This window comes from Anolis sagrei, chromosome 3, assembly GCF_037176765.1.
Source record: "Anolis sagrei isolate rAnoSag1 chromosome 3, rAnoSag1.mat, whole genome shotgun sequence".
In the NCBI taxonomy this organism is placed as follows: Eukaryota; Metazoa; Chordata; class Lepidosauria; order Squamata; family Dactyloidae; genus Anolis; species Anolis sagrei.
In genome coordinates this window covers 177157461-177172208 of record NC_090023.1, presented here as the reverse complement: position 1 = coordinate 177172208, position 14748 = coordinate 177157461, and the positions used below count along the sequence as shown (strand labels likewise).

The 14748-nt window shown below is 42.7% G+C and overlaps 1 protein-coding gene across 1 annotated transcript in view; it reads left to right on the top strand.

Annotated features, from left to right (window-relative positions):
- Positions 1 to 274: 274 nt before the first annotated feature.
- Positions 275 to 14748, top strand: part of MICU1 (mitochondrial calcium uptake 1) — a 281117-nt gene continuing 266643 nt past the window's right edge. Inside the window, exon 1 of the mRNA XM_060768821.2 lies at positions 275 to 399. The gene's annotated coding sequence lies outside the window, so the exon portion shown is untranslated. The remainder of the gene's footprint in view (positions 400 to 14748) is intronic.

Here is a 14748-nt window from a genome sequence, read left to right as displayed (position 1 = left end):
AAATAACCATGATAAAAATCTGGGAGTAGCCTTCCGATGGCCGCGGACTGAGCGGGATTCGAACCCTGACCTTCAGGACTCTAGCCATGGCACTCTGCCGCTGAGGCCATCTAAGCCCTCCCTTGGTTCCACGGGGAAAAAACAGCCTTAACTGAGGCAGGCAGGGCGGCCGAGAGAGAGGAGCCCAAGGTTCGAAAGTGGCGAGGGGGGAGGGGGATGGAGTGGGGTTCTTCCTGACGTCATCACGGCGCGTCGGATGGAAGGCTGAGGGAGGGAGGAAGGGAGTGGGCGGGGCGAAGTGCCTCAGAGCCTTCACTTGATGTTGTGAAGGGAAGAAGGAGCTCTCCTTCGCCGCTCCGCCTTCCTTCCGCCTTGAGAGGCAGCGCAACCCTTCTCCAGGTAAGTTTCCTACGGGAAGAACCATCAAGCAAGAGTCTTTGGACTCTTTCCTTCTTCCTTCCTTTCTTCCTTTCCCTTCTGCTTCAGGGCCTGGCGCTGTAAATACCCAGTTGAGAAGCTGCTCCCTCCCCAGCATCCCAGGCAGGGCACTCTGCACATAGAATCATAGAATCAAAGAGTTGGAAGAGACCTCATGGGCCATCCAGTCCAACCCCCTGCCAAGAAGCAGGAATATTGCATTCAAATCACCCCTGACAGATGGCCATCCAGCTTCCAAAGAAGGAGCCTCCACCACACTCCGGGGCAGAGAGTTCCACTGCTGAACGGCTCTCACAGTCAGGAAGTTCTTCCTCATGTTCAGATGGAATCTCCTCTCTTGTAGTTTGAAGCCATTGTTCCGCGTCCTAGTCTCCAGGGAAGCAGAAAACAAGCTTGCTCCCTCCTCCCTGTGGCTTCCTCTCACATATTTATACATGGCTATCATATCCCTTCTCAGCCTTCTCTTCTTCAGGCTAAACATACCCAGCTCCTTAAGCCGCTCCTCATAGGGCTTGTTCTCCAGACCTTTTATCATTTTAGTCGCTCTCCTCTGGACACATTCCAGCTTGTCAATATCTCTCTTGAATTGTGGTGCCCAGAACTTGACACAATATTCCAGATGTGGTCTAACCAAAACAGAATAGAGGGGTAGCATTACTTCCCTAGATCTAGACACTATGCTCCGATTGATGCAGGCCAAAATCCCATTGGCTTTTTTTGCCGCCACATCACATTGTTGGCTCATGTTTAACTTGTTGTCCACGAGGACCCCAAGATCTTTTTCACACGTACTGCTCTCGAGCCAGGCATCCCCCATTCTGTATCTTTGCATTTCGTTTTTCCTGCCAAAGTGGAGTATCTTGCATTTGTCATTGTTGAACTTCATTTTGTTAGTGAACATGAACAGAGGCACCCTCGCCTCTCCTCCAAGGACGGGAAGGTGGGCCACCCCCAAACCCTGCTTCACCCCCCTACTCTGAAAGAGATAGAATCATAGAGTTGGAAGAGACCTCCTTGGCTATCCAGTCCCTCCTGCCAAGAAGCAGGAAAATAGCATTCAAAGCACCCCCGACAGATGGCCATCCAGCCTCTGTTTAAAAGCTTTCAAAGAAGGAGCCTCCACCACACTCCGGGGCAGAGAGTTCCACTGCTGAACAGCTCTCATAGGAAGTTCTTCCTTTTTTTATTAGTATTTTATGCAATTTTCCTTACAGTGAAAGAGTGAGAACAATAATTGTGATAGAAAGTTGTAGAATTTAGACAGACAGTGTGGGATAGGTTAGGAGGGTAGGGAAGGGGAGGGTATGGGGATTGGATAGAGAGGTGAGGGGTGGGTAGGGATAGGATGTAGGGTAGACATATGTGAGTTCCACTTCCGTTCAGTCCACAGAGGCATAATTATCTGACTTCATTATTCATTTTCTTTCCTTTTAGAGTTCTTATTCTTCTTTCCCATAGAATTTATATTTCCAACTTGATTTTATTTTTCAGATATTCTTCTAGTTGTTTCCAATTTGTTTGTTTATTCTTGTTCTGCTCCTCTAGCAGATTAGATAACCTGTCACAATTCTTAGCATCCATTATCTTCTCATAGGAAATTCTTCCTAATCATAGAATCCTAGAGTTGGAAGAGACCTCATGGGCCATCCAGTCCAACCCCCTGCCAAAAAAGCAGAAAATTGCACTCAAAGCACCCTCGACAGATGGCCATCCAGCCTCTGTTTAAAAGCTTCCAAAGAAGGAGCCACCACCACACTCCGGGGCAGAGAGTTCCACTGCTCTCATAGGAAGTTCTTCCTAATCATAGAATCCTAGAGTTGGAAGAGACCTCATGGGCCATCCAGTCCAACCCCCTGCCAAGAAGCAGGAAAATTGCATTCAAAGCACCCCCGACAGATGGCCACCCAGTCTCTGTTTAAAAGCTCCCGAAGAAGGAGCCTCCACCAGACTCCGGGGCAGAGAGTTCCACTGCTGAACAGCTCTCATAGGAAGTTCTTCCTAATCATAGAATCCTAGAGTTGGAAGAGACCTCATGGGCCATCCAGTCCAACCCCCTGCTAAGAAGCAAGAAAATTGCATTCAAAGCACCCCCGACAGATGACCATCCAGGCTCTGTTTAAAAGCTTCCAAAGAAGGAGACTCCACCACACTCTGGGGCTGTGAGTTTCACTGCTGAACAGCTCTCACAGGAAGTTTTTCCTAATCATAGAATCAAAGAGTTGGAAGAGACCTCATGGGCCAACCAGTGCAACCCCCTGCCAAGAAGCAGTTCTGTCCTGGGCCCGGTCCTGTTCAACATCTTTATTAATGACTTAGAAGAAGAGTTAGAAGGCATGATCATCAAGTTTGCAGACGACACCAAATTGAGAGGGATAGCCAGTACTCCAGAGGACAGGAGCAGGATTCAAAACGATCTTGACAGATTAGAGAGATGGGCCAAAACTAACAAAATGAAGTTCAACAGTGACAAATGCAAGATACTCCACTTAGGCAGAAAAAACGAAATGCAAAGATTGAGGGACAATGCCTGGCTCGAGAGCAGAACGTGTGAAAAAGACCTTGGAGTCCTTATGGACAACAAGTTAAACATGAGCTAACAATGTGATGTGGCGGCAAAAAAAGCCAATGGGATTTTATCCTGCATCAATAGGAGCATAGTGTCTAGATCCAGGGAAGAAATGCCACCCCTGTATTCTGCTTTGGTTAGACCACCCCTGGAATATTGTGTCCAATTCTGGGCACCACAATTGAAGAGAGATATTGACAAGCTGGAATGTGTCCAGAGGAGGGCGACTAAAATGATCAAGGGTCTGGAGAACAAGCCCTATGAGGAGCGGCTTAAGATGTTCAGATGAAATCTCCTCTCTTGTAGTTTGAAGCCATTGCTCCGTGTCCTAGTCTCCAAGGAAGCAGAAAACAAGCTTGCTCTCTCCTCCCTGTGGATTCCTCTCACATATTTATACATGGCTATCATATCTCCTCTCAGCCTTCTCTTCTTCAGGTAAACATGCCCAGCTCCTTTAGCTGCTCCTCATAGGGCTTGTTCTCCAGACCCTTGATCATTTTAGTCGCCCTCCTCTGGACACATTCCAGCTTGTCAATATCTCTCTTCAATTGTGGTGCCCAGAATTCCAGGTGTGGTCTAACCAAGGTGGAATAGAGGGGTAGCATTACTTCCCTGGATCTAGACACTATGCTCCTATTGATGCAGGCCAAAATCCCATTGGCTTTTTTTGCCGCTCCATCACATTGTTGGCTCATGTTTAACTTCTTGTCCACAAGGACACCAAGATCTTTTTCACACGTACTGCTCTCAAGTCAGGCATTGTCCCCCATTCTGTATCTTTGAATTTCATTTTTCTCTCTCTAAGTGCAGTATCTTGCATTTGTCACTGTTGAACTTCATTTTGTTAGTTTTGGCCCATCTCTCTAATCTGTTAGGATCGTTTTGAATTTTGGCCTTCTTTAATCCCTTTTTAAAAACTACATGCAGGCACAAACAGTCCTGGTTAGTATTTGGATGGGAGACTGCCAACGAATCCCAGGTAATGTAGGTTATATTTCAGAGGCAGGAACTGGCACAATTGCCCCTAGGGTCCTTCCACACAGCCCTATAATATCAAGGCAGGAAATCCCACAGTATCTGAATGGGGACTCAGATAACTCAGATAAGTCAGTATCCCCTGCCTAAGAAAACTCTATGAAATTTATAGTTGATTAGTGACCTGAAGGTACTTCCCACACACGGTATAAATAACAACGCTGGCCAAGTCTCTTTTATTGTCAACTAGCTTGGGGACACAGCGGTGCCTGGGTTATTTGAGAGCCAAGGTTGGTCTTTATCAGTTATTTATGTGGCTCGCAGTGGTCTCAGGAAATTAGTGAAGGTCCAAACAGCACCAGGATGTAGAGTGGGTCATGGAGGCTCTGTATGCCAAGTGTGGTCTTGATCAATCATTGGATGAGGGTCTCAGCGGTCTCGGGAAGTGAGTGGACTTCAAGTCCCATCATTTGTGGTGTATTCTCCTCCAAACTGCAGTAGGATGTAGAGTGGGTCATGGGGGCTCTTTGTGCCAAGTTTGGTCTTGATCAGTCATTGGATGAGGGTCGCAGTGGTCTCTGAAAGTGAGTGAATGTAGTGCAAGTCCCATCATCCGTGGTCCCTCCTCCAAACTGCAGTAGGATGTAGAGTGGGTCATGGGGGCTCTGTGTGCCAAGTTTTATCTTGATCAGTCATTGGATGAGGGTCACAGTGGTCTTGGAAAGTGAGTCAAAGTACTTCAAATCCCATAATCCATGTTCCTTGAAACTGCACCAGGTTGTAGAGTGGGTCATGGGGGCTCTTTGTGCCAAGTTTGGTCTTGATCAGTCATTGGATGAAGGTTGCAGCGGTCTCGAGAAGTGGATGAAGGTACTTCAAGTCCCATCATCCATGGTCCGTCCTCCTGAAAACCTCACCAGGATGTAGAGTGGGTCATGGGGGCTCTGTGTGCCAAGTTTGGTCTTGATTTGTCATTGGTGGGGGGCATAGTGGTCTGTGGGTACCAAAGCGTTTGAAAGTACTAAAAATCCCATAATCCGTGGTCCACTTCCCCCAATCTGCACCAGGATGTAAAGGGGTTCATGGGGGTTATGTGTGCCAAGTTTGGTCCAGGTCCGTCACCTGTGCAGGTCACAGTGACCTGTGAAAGTGGCAGCCAATCAGAAAGCTGCCACATACACTGCGCTCCCTCCCTCCCTCCGCATACAAACACTGACTTTTATTATATACATAAATTGTGGTGGCAGCTCGTGATTCCCATGTTAACGGGAGGATTATGTTCCTGGTTTTAGAGGGATTTTCCACAATGCTGAACTCTTATCCTCAAAATTAGATGAGTACCTTGGATAGTTCCTTTAACTTCTGAGAAAACCTGGAATGGATTTGTCTCTTGTTAGCCCCTGGTAAAAGGAAATACCTAGTAGTTTGTGTTCCCATAATTCTGTGTGCCCTGAAGTAGATTCAGGAAAACAAATCCAGATCTGTTTGTCAACATTTATTTTATGTATCTGTGATATTTTTATCTTCAGAGCTGCTTCAGCAGGAGTTGCAGCAACACAGCAGACACAGATGAGTTTAGTGTAGGATATTTAGAAGATAATTGAAAACGGAGTGAGACAATGATAGTATTTTAGCCCTTAATTAACATAATACACGTTAGTTGGAAGAAAAACAATTGCCTTCCTAACTTTAGACAGTGATAATTGTGTTATCATTTACAAAGCAACTATTGCTGTTAATATAAATGTTCTGGTATTATTTATCATATGTTAATTGGATATGCAAGCAATGGCTTTATGAAAGATCATTGCAAACAATGTCATTGCTATTGTCAGTACTTTCTGTTTATAATTTCTTTCAGACTCCGCAGTCTTACTCTCTGTTCTCCGTTAGGCATGTTCTGTATATTCCTGTAATTAATGGTTAATATTTCATGCATCTGAAGTAGTAGTGGATAATCCATGAACTCTTATGTGATAATAAATTGTTGAACTTTTCAAAGATTCTTTTGTTTTTTTAAAAGATAAATCCCATTTGTGGAGAGAATTCTGATAGAAGGGTCTCTAAAATATCTAAAGCCACAACACACTTATATCAGTACAGGAGGAAAAACAATTCTGTTCTCACTCTGTTTGTTTTCTTAACACCTATAATGTAATGAAAGAAGAGATTTCGGTAGATTGACTAATTATGTTAGATCTTATGGTTGTGTTTCTGAGAGCAGGCAAAATGATAGAGTGGCATTAGAAATATTAATTAAACTACAGTATGCCCCAATTTGCTAAAGTTAGCAGATCTTGTCTGATAAGCTGCTTCAGCCTTGGTTAATACTAACAATGGATACAGGCATTGGATACCAGGTACTGTAGGTTACATTTCAAATGAAGGAACTGGTAAAAGCACCTCTATGGGCCCTTCCACACAGCACTATGTCCCAGAATATCAAGGCAGAAAATCCCACAATATCTGCTTTGAACTGGGTTATCTGAGTCCACACTGCCATATATTCCAGTTCAAAGCAGATAATGTGGGATTTTATTCAGCTGTGTGGAAGGGGTCTAACTATTCCTTCCTTACTGGAATAGCAATGGAGCCCTCGATGGCGCAGTGGGTTAAACCCTTGTGCCGGCAGGACTGAAGACAGGTCGCAGGTTCGAATCCAGGGAGAGGCGGATGAGCTGCCTCTATCAAATCCAGCACCTCATGAGAGAAGCCTCCCACAAGGATGAAAAAAACATCAAATCATCCGGGCATCCCCTGGGCAACGTCCTTGCAGACGGCCAATTCTCTCACACCAGAAGCGACTTGCAGTTTCTCAAGTCACTCCTGACACGAAAAAAACAAAAACACCGGAACGGCATACAGGGAACATACCATCTCCCTGTTATGTCAGCTCCACTGGCTGCCTGTCCAGTTCCGAGCACAATTCAAAGTGCTGGTCTTGACCTATAAAGCCCTATACAGTTCTGGCCCAGTTTACTTGTCCGAATGCATCTCCCCCTACGTCCCACCTGAAGCTTACAATCTTCCAAGGAGGCCCTGCTTTCAATCCTGCCTCGCAAATGCACTTGGTGGGGACGAGAGACAGGGCTTTCTTGGTGGTGCCCCCCTCCCCCGCCTGTGGAACTCACTCCCCAGCGAAATTAGGTCAACTGCTTCCGTCCTGTCCTTCAGGAAAAAGTTGAAAACGTGGCTATGGGACCAGGCATTTGGATAGTAGGTTGATAAATTATGACAATGCTATGGTAAATGGACTATGGACAGGCTTCGGACCAAGTTGTTGATTGTAGAACTCAGATTTAGATTTTGCCAACCAGTTTAATTTGCACTATTTTAAATGGTGTTAATTTATATTAATGTTTTATCTATTTTGTAATTGCTGTTTTATCTGTGTGTATAAGGGAGGCATCAAATTGTTGCCAGCTGTAAGCCACCCTCAGTCCATCGGGGATAGAGAAGAGCGGGGTACAAATATTTGAAATAAATAAATATGAGATTTATGAAGTGCCATAACTTGACAGGCAATGTGAAGATGCACACACAGATGACATTTTGATCTTCATTCCCTCGCCCATATTTATTTATTTGCTATATTTGTATACCGCCTTTCTCAGCCCACGAGCAACTCAAGGTGGTTTACAGAGGCAAAATTCAATGCCCAGAAACATCATAAAACAATTAAGGCAGTTAAAAACAATAGCATAAAAATACAATCATAACAAGGCAAATAAAACATAGATCATTAACATCTCCTAGTTAAAATCAAGATCCAATCTCATCATCCAATCATTCCATATTCCTATGTCTGTTACACTGCCTTTTCAAAATGCTTGCTCAAACAGCTAGGTCTCGACTTACTTCCGGAATGCTAAAAGAGAGGGGCTGATCTAATCTCTCTAGGAAGAGTGTTCCATAGCCGAGGGGCCACCACTGAGAAGGCCTTGTCTCTCGTTCCTGCCAAATGTATTTGTGACATAGGCAGGATCAAGAGCAGGGCCTCCCCAGATGATCTTAACATCCTAGCTGGTTCAAAGGAGGAGATGCATTCGGACAGGTAGGTTGGGCCAGAACCGTTTAGGGCTTTATAGGCTAAAGCCAGCAGTTTGAATTGTGCCCAGTAGCAAACTGATTGATATTGAATTGTGCCCGGTAGCAAACATATTGATCAGTACTTGCATAATCCTGGGCATGCATACACAGCTATTGTACCAGGCATTCTCATATAAATTAAATGTTGACAAAGTTTACAGACACATTTGTCAGCCTGTTGTTGTAGATGTTCTTTTGGGGTACATTTGGTAGATCAGCATAGATCAAGGGGGTACAAGACATCTTTCCCATCCCTTTGAAATGTATTGCCCAAGTCAATTACAAATTGATTTTGAATTTGGGACAGATTATGTAGGACTTCTCAATTGCTCCCTTGTACCCACCATGATATGCTCTCTTTGTCATGTTTGTACTTTGGCTTAAGTTATCTGGTACTATTAATCCTAAAACACTTGCTTGTCTCTGCTTGGTCAATGTGATCTCTAGGTATACAGCTTTAGTCTGTGAATGGCTGAATAATGGGTTGCTTGTTGAAACTCTTCTATTTTTCTTACTCCAGCTGTGAATGTTTATGTTCATTTTGAAATTCTCATAGTTGGTAGATTCCCTTCCTCGCCCTCCATCATTTCAAATTGACTTTGTATACTTTGTGTTATAAAGCTTAGATATGATTCTGTTGAAGATTCCTGAAAGTTCTTCTTGGTCCATGGGTTGTAGAGTAATGCCTTTTCCAGCTGTGATCCATGACTTTGTTCTCCAGAACTAAGACATGATTCCGGAGGGAAAGGAGGTAGTAGATGCTTTGCAGATGAACAGTTATAAAATGCTACTTTCTAGCTGCGACTTGGATGTAACAGTGAGAAACTTCACAGCTTTCTAATCAATAAAAGTTAATGATAAATTTCACTACTTGCTGTGTTAGCGCTGCTAGTAACTACCAGCACTACTGTTATGCTGTTTATGATAGCACACTGAAATGAATTGGAGATAGAAGAGGAGTTCTTCAATGTATTGATCTAATGTGCATGAGGTTTCTGTATGAATTGGAAATGGCCTAGAATAGATGATGATTTCATTTTTATTCGAGATGCCTTTAAATGACTTTGGGTTGAACAGCAATTTTGTAATTCAAGGCAGTTTTGTTGGCAAATTGTATAATGCCCATATGCAAGTTCCAATGTCTCTTTTGCTGTCAAACAGACTTTGGCATATGGAGAATGAAAGACCCCCAGATCTTTTTTATCATAAATAGCAACGCTCAAGTCTTGCAGATTCAGAGCCTATCCATCTCAAATGTGATCTTCCTCTTTTCCTACTGTATTGTACCTTGCCAAGCATCACTGGCTTTTTTAAAGTGAGCCATTACTTACTTACTTAGGTGATCCCTCGTTGTCCGAGTAGGATAATCCTCCAGGGTGGTTCCGTAGGTGACTATGGAGCTCTATTCTTGATCTGCATCGTCTCCCACAGTGAGGGCATCGGTTTCCAGGTGGAAGGCGGTCCCAGTCGGGGTTGGCTTGACACACCTTCCTCTTGGCATGTTTCTCTCTTTCGCCCTCCATTCGTGCCTCTTCAAATTCTACAACACTGCTGGTCACAGCTGACCTCCAGCTGGAGTGTCCACAGGCCAGGGCTTCCCAGTTCTCAGTGTCTATGCCAGAGTTTTTAAGGTTGGCTTTGAGCCCATCTTTACACCATTAAGTGGTATCACTGGCATTGGAAGATGCCTGTGTATGATTTTTTTAAATGTGTGGAGGCCAGTGCACACTGATCAACACACAGAATTCACAGAGTAAGGTTCCTCGGGTGGCATAGTTTACCAAGATGACCGTGGCTTCTCAATCTGTTGCAGCCTTCTTCCGCCTTCACAGCCGTTGTAACATGTACCATGTTATCCTCCGTCTGCTCCGCCGTTGAGGTCTTTGGGTCTTCGGACTGTGCTTGGTCTGAAACCTCCCCCACAGTCGCTCCTGGGAGTGTATGACTCCAGTCGTTGTGCCCGCATGTTCAATGGAACACGCAAGCCACCTCACCACGACAAGGTGATAGTCCGTCAAGGGAGAGTGAGCCATAGCCTCTCATGATATGTTCAAAGTATAGGTTCGGATCTCTTGTCTATAATTCCAGTGAGATCCAAAATCTCCTTTTTTTTGAGCTGCAACACAAGTTTGAACTGCAGTACGTAGTACAGGCAATCCCTGACTTGCAAACATCTGTCTTACAAATGACTCATACTTAAGAAAGAGGGTCAGACAACAAGAAGTGAGAGAAAATGTGTTTGGATAAGAAGACAGCCATCTCCTGTAAGCTCTGTTTCATGGCTGTCATCATGTCCACAACAGACAAATGCATAGGAATAGCCACAGTTCCACAGACGGGAGATGACAGAAGCAGTTGTACTGCTGAGTCCATAGCTACTGTTTTCTCCTCTTCTTCCTCTACTAGCATAGCAGTATGCTGCTTAATCTATGATGACACTTGGCCATTTCCCCCATCTGTTTAGCTCCAGATCTAAACTCAACCTCCTCAAGAAACCCTCTTTCTGCTGAAACCCCCACCCATGTTTCCAAAATAAAATATCCTCAAAAAATTAATCAAACCCCAAATCCAAAACATTGGTGGTTTTAAGGATTTTATTTATTATTATTTATTTATTTCCTATATTTATACCCCACCCTTCTCACCCCCGAGGGGGGACTCAGGGTGGCCTCACAAAAGCACCACACGGTGTCATCATCATAAAACAATCAACAGTACATTTAAAATATTAAAAATTAAAACAGTAGTTAAAACAATTGATTAACACACTATTAAAAATCAGAATCCAAAATTCAGTCCGGGTCAAATTTTAGATAAGGATTACTGTACTTAACCTGTAGGACAGTCTCAATTTAGTCATATTGACTTCTAGGAAAAGTTCAGGCTTCATTAGTTGTAGCATAATTTATTTGGCTTTTCAGCAGTCTGCAGTATCCATAAAAACGTTGGAAGTGGCTGAAATGGATGAAATATCTACTTCGATAAGAGAAAAATCATTGAGCAGTTTTAAGAAAGATTGGGAATCATTCAATACTTTTATGCAAGGAAGAGAAGATGTTAATCACAGGATTTGAGAATTAGTCATTTTGATTGATTAGTAGTATGTGAAATCTTTTATGACCATGGAGGAATTAGGATATATTATCATTTATATCACTGATAGAAATTTTAAATGTATTCATCCTTTTCTTTTCAATGTGTATTTTCTTCTTTTTTCTTCTATTTAGTGTTGTCATAGTTTGTTGTAAATGTATCGTCAGGGTAGAAGTACTTGTAGAGGTATATGTGTATGTTTATTTGTATTGGAGTGTGTTGATTTTAGATAATAAATAGATATAAAAATGATAAAAAGGTAGTCCCCTGACATTAAGTCCAGTCATGTCTGACTCTGGGGTGTGGTGCTCATCTCCATTTCTAAGCCGAAGAGCCAGCATTGTCCGTAGACACCTCCAAGGGCATGTGGCCGGCATGACTGCATGGAGCGCCGTTACCTTCCCGCCGGAGCGGTACCTATTGATCTACTCACATTTGCATGTTTTCGAACTGCTAGGTTGGCAGAAGCTAGGGCTGACAGCGAAAGCTCACACCGCTCCCTGGAATCGAACCTGCGACCTTTCGATCAACAAGCTCAGCAGCTCAGTGCTTTAACCCACTGTGCCACCGGGGGCTCCATAAAAATGATAAACAATGTCAAATTTTATATTGCTTCGTCAGTAAAGAGGAAAGATTCTTCCTCAGCTAATCTTTTTGGTACCTGTAATCGTACTCTGGCAGCAATGCTTTGCCACCCTAACATTCTTGTTCACTCAGGTAAACACGTTCCCCCCTCTGAGACTAAAGAACTTTGGATTTATTACTTGCCAGGTAGAGTGTTAAAGCTCTTTGTGGCTTTAAAAAATGCCCCCTGTTACATACTATCTTATCTAGACTGAGATAAGAGAAAGATCTTGAGAGGTTTGTGGAGTGAGTTAGGCACTCAGATGGATAAATAAAGCACTTAAGCAATTAAATATGAGAGCTAAAGAGAGAAAAATTCTAAGAGCTTTAACACTTAAGACATAATGGGACTAATTAGGATAAAGCTTAAAAAGAATAAGAAGAGTTCCAAGTTAACTACGTTTTTACATTTTAAAAATTAATCTTCTAAATTTAACATGACTAAAAATAACTTCAGGTAAAAAAAGAATTCTGTCCTCATGTCAGCTAAAACTTAAAAGTATGAAAATTGGAATATCAGATCCCCTGGGGAAGATGACGTTGAACCACCATTTCACCTGAAAACTGAATGCACGTGTGTGCCTTCAAGTCACCTGTTATGGAGGGGAATTGAAGGTATGTGACACTATAATCACAACTGGCATCCCATAAAATGGGCACAGATTTCACCAGTTTTAAGTGAAAATGCATTCCCAGACCTCTGAAAACCAAGCATCCAGGCTCAGATCTGACTTGGGTATATTCTAAAGCTGCAAATCAGAGCTTTCAAGGGAAATATAATCCCGCCTAGAACAAGCTGAATTCCTATTCTCTGGTCTGTCTTCAAACTGACCTGGAGCATCTCTATTTTGTTTGGATTATACTCCAATTTATTATTATTATTATTATTATTATTATTATTATTATTATTATTATAAAACCAACAAGATTAGTACACAACAAACAAGATCAGTCTGCTGGCTGTTGTATTGAATTACATGTCAGACACTTCCCAAGTGTCTAGGACTGTGTAATGTATCAACAAATAATGTGTGCAGATCCAAGTAGGGTGGCCTTTTGCAGCTGACAGATGGTAATTTTGTCAGTGCCGCTTGTTTTTAAGTGCAAGCCAAGGTCTTTAGTCACTGCACCCAGTGTGCCGATCACCACTGGGACCACCTTTACTGGCTTGTACCGGAGTTTTTGCAGTTCGATCTTTAAATCCTCATATTGTGTCAGTTTTTCCAGTTGTTTCTCTTCAATCATGCTGTTCCCTGGGATTGCAACATCTACAATCCATACTTTAACATGATTGTGAGGTCAGGAGTATTGTGCTCCAAAACTCTGTCAGTCTGAATTCGGAAGTCCCAGAGTAGTTTGACGTGTTCATTTTCTGTAACTTTTTCAGGCTTGTGATCCCACCAGTTCTTTGTCACAGGCAGATGGTATTTGCGGCACAAGTTCCAATGAATCATCTGAGCAGCGGTGTTGTGCCTCTGCTTGTAGTCTGTCTGTGAGATCTTCTTGCAGCAGCTGAGGATATGATCCATTATTTCATCTACTTCCTTGCAGAGTCTACACTTGGGATCTGTTGTCGACTTTTCAATTCTGGCATTATTATTGTTATTTTTATTAATAATAATTTAATTTATTAATTTTATTACCAAACTTTGAGGGATCCCCAGGCCAATGACCATGGGCTCCAATATAAATTCTCCAGATCTGTCTTCTGGGTGTGCTTCTTCAAGGAACCAGGCTGTTCAAGAGGATAACATGGAAAACAGCACTGAAAGCTGCTGAGAGGTTCAGTGGAACCATCAGGGCATACACTGACTGTCCAGTCTTTTGTGTAAATCATCCACCATAATGACCAAAGCTATCTCTGTCCCATAATCATGTTTGAAGACAAACTGAATTGAATCTAGATAATCTTTTTAGCCACTGGAACTGGAAGGCTAAAATCCAAATAGTTGCCCAGAAAAAAGAGTTATTGGAGACATGCAGATGGTTATCCAATGTGCTTGGATTCAAGGATCATTCTCTATAGTCCTTTCAAGGCAGGACGAACGTCTACCTTGCTGCAGTGAGGCATTCACTACTCACCTTACTCACTCTGCCAGTTGCTCTCTGGCTTCTTTTATAAGTCAGGAAAGGCAAGGATCCACAGCTAAGGCTGTGAGAAAAAAAGAAAAATGTACAATAAATACAGTGTTGTTTTTACAGTTATAAACATAAATATGTCTGATTAGGAACAATGGTGCACGTGTTAATTATGGAAGAAACTATATGCCAAAATCTCTCTGGTTACCTTACTATTCCTTTTTTGCTGTCGTATTCCCAGAACCATTTTGTACTTGTACTAATTGTCAGTGCCAAATAGCTCAATTTGATAGTAAATTAGTTCCTTAAACACTGTGATAGAAATTCCTGAGTGACTGTAGTTCAGTGATTATAATGAATTGATTTCCTTAAATACCAAAAGTTAGTAGCACTGAAGACATCTGTTTCTTATATAATGGAAGACTATAGAAACCCTATGATGGCCTTAGGGTGGCCATAGATTGGAAACAAGTAGAAGGCACACAACAACAACAGCCCTTTCTGATGGTGAATGGGCTCTGTGGCCATTTGTGAAATGAAGCACTTGAAGTGCTGTCTCCTAATTTACTTTGACATTTGTGAAATGAAGTAGTGAGTAAAAGGACAACAGGTAGACATTGTAAAACATAGCTTAGGAGTCATTGATACAGTAAGTGGCAAAAGATGCTACTTAGACCAGAGGTGGGAATAGTATGGTGACATAGATCCAGCATGGACTTTTGGATTTCCATGCCTTTTTAGTGGTGAATGATAACTTTAAAATACCTTAAAATACTTTTACTTAGGCAATCCCTCGTTGACTGAGTAAGATTTTTGTCCAAGTTCAGTGTACTAGTGGTGGGTACGTAGGTGACAGTGGAGCCCTATTCTTGACCTGCATGTTC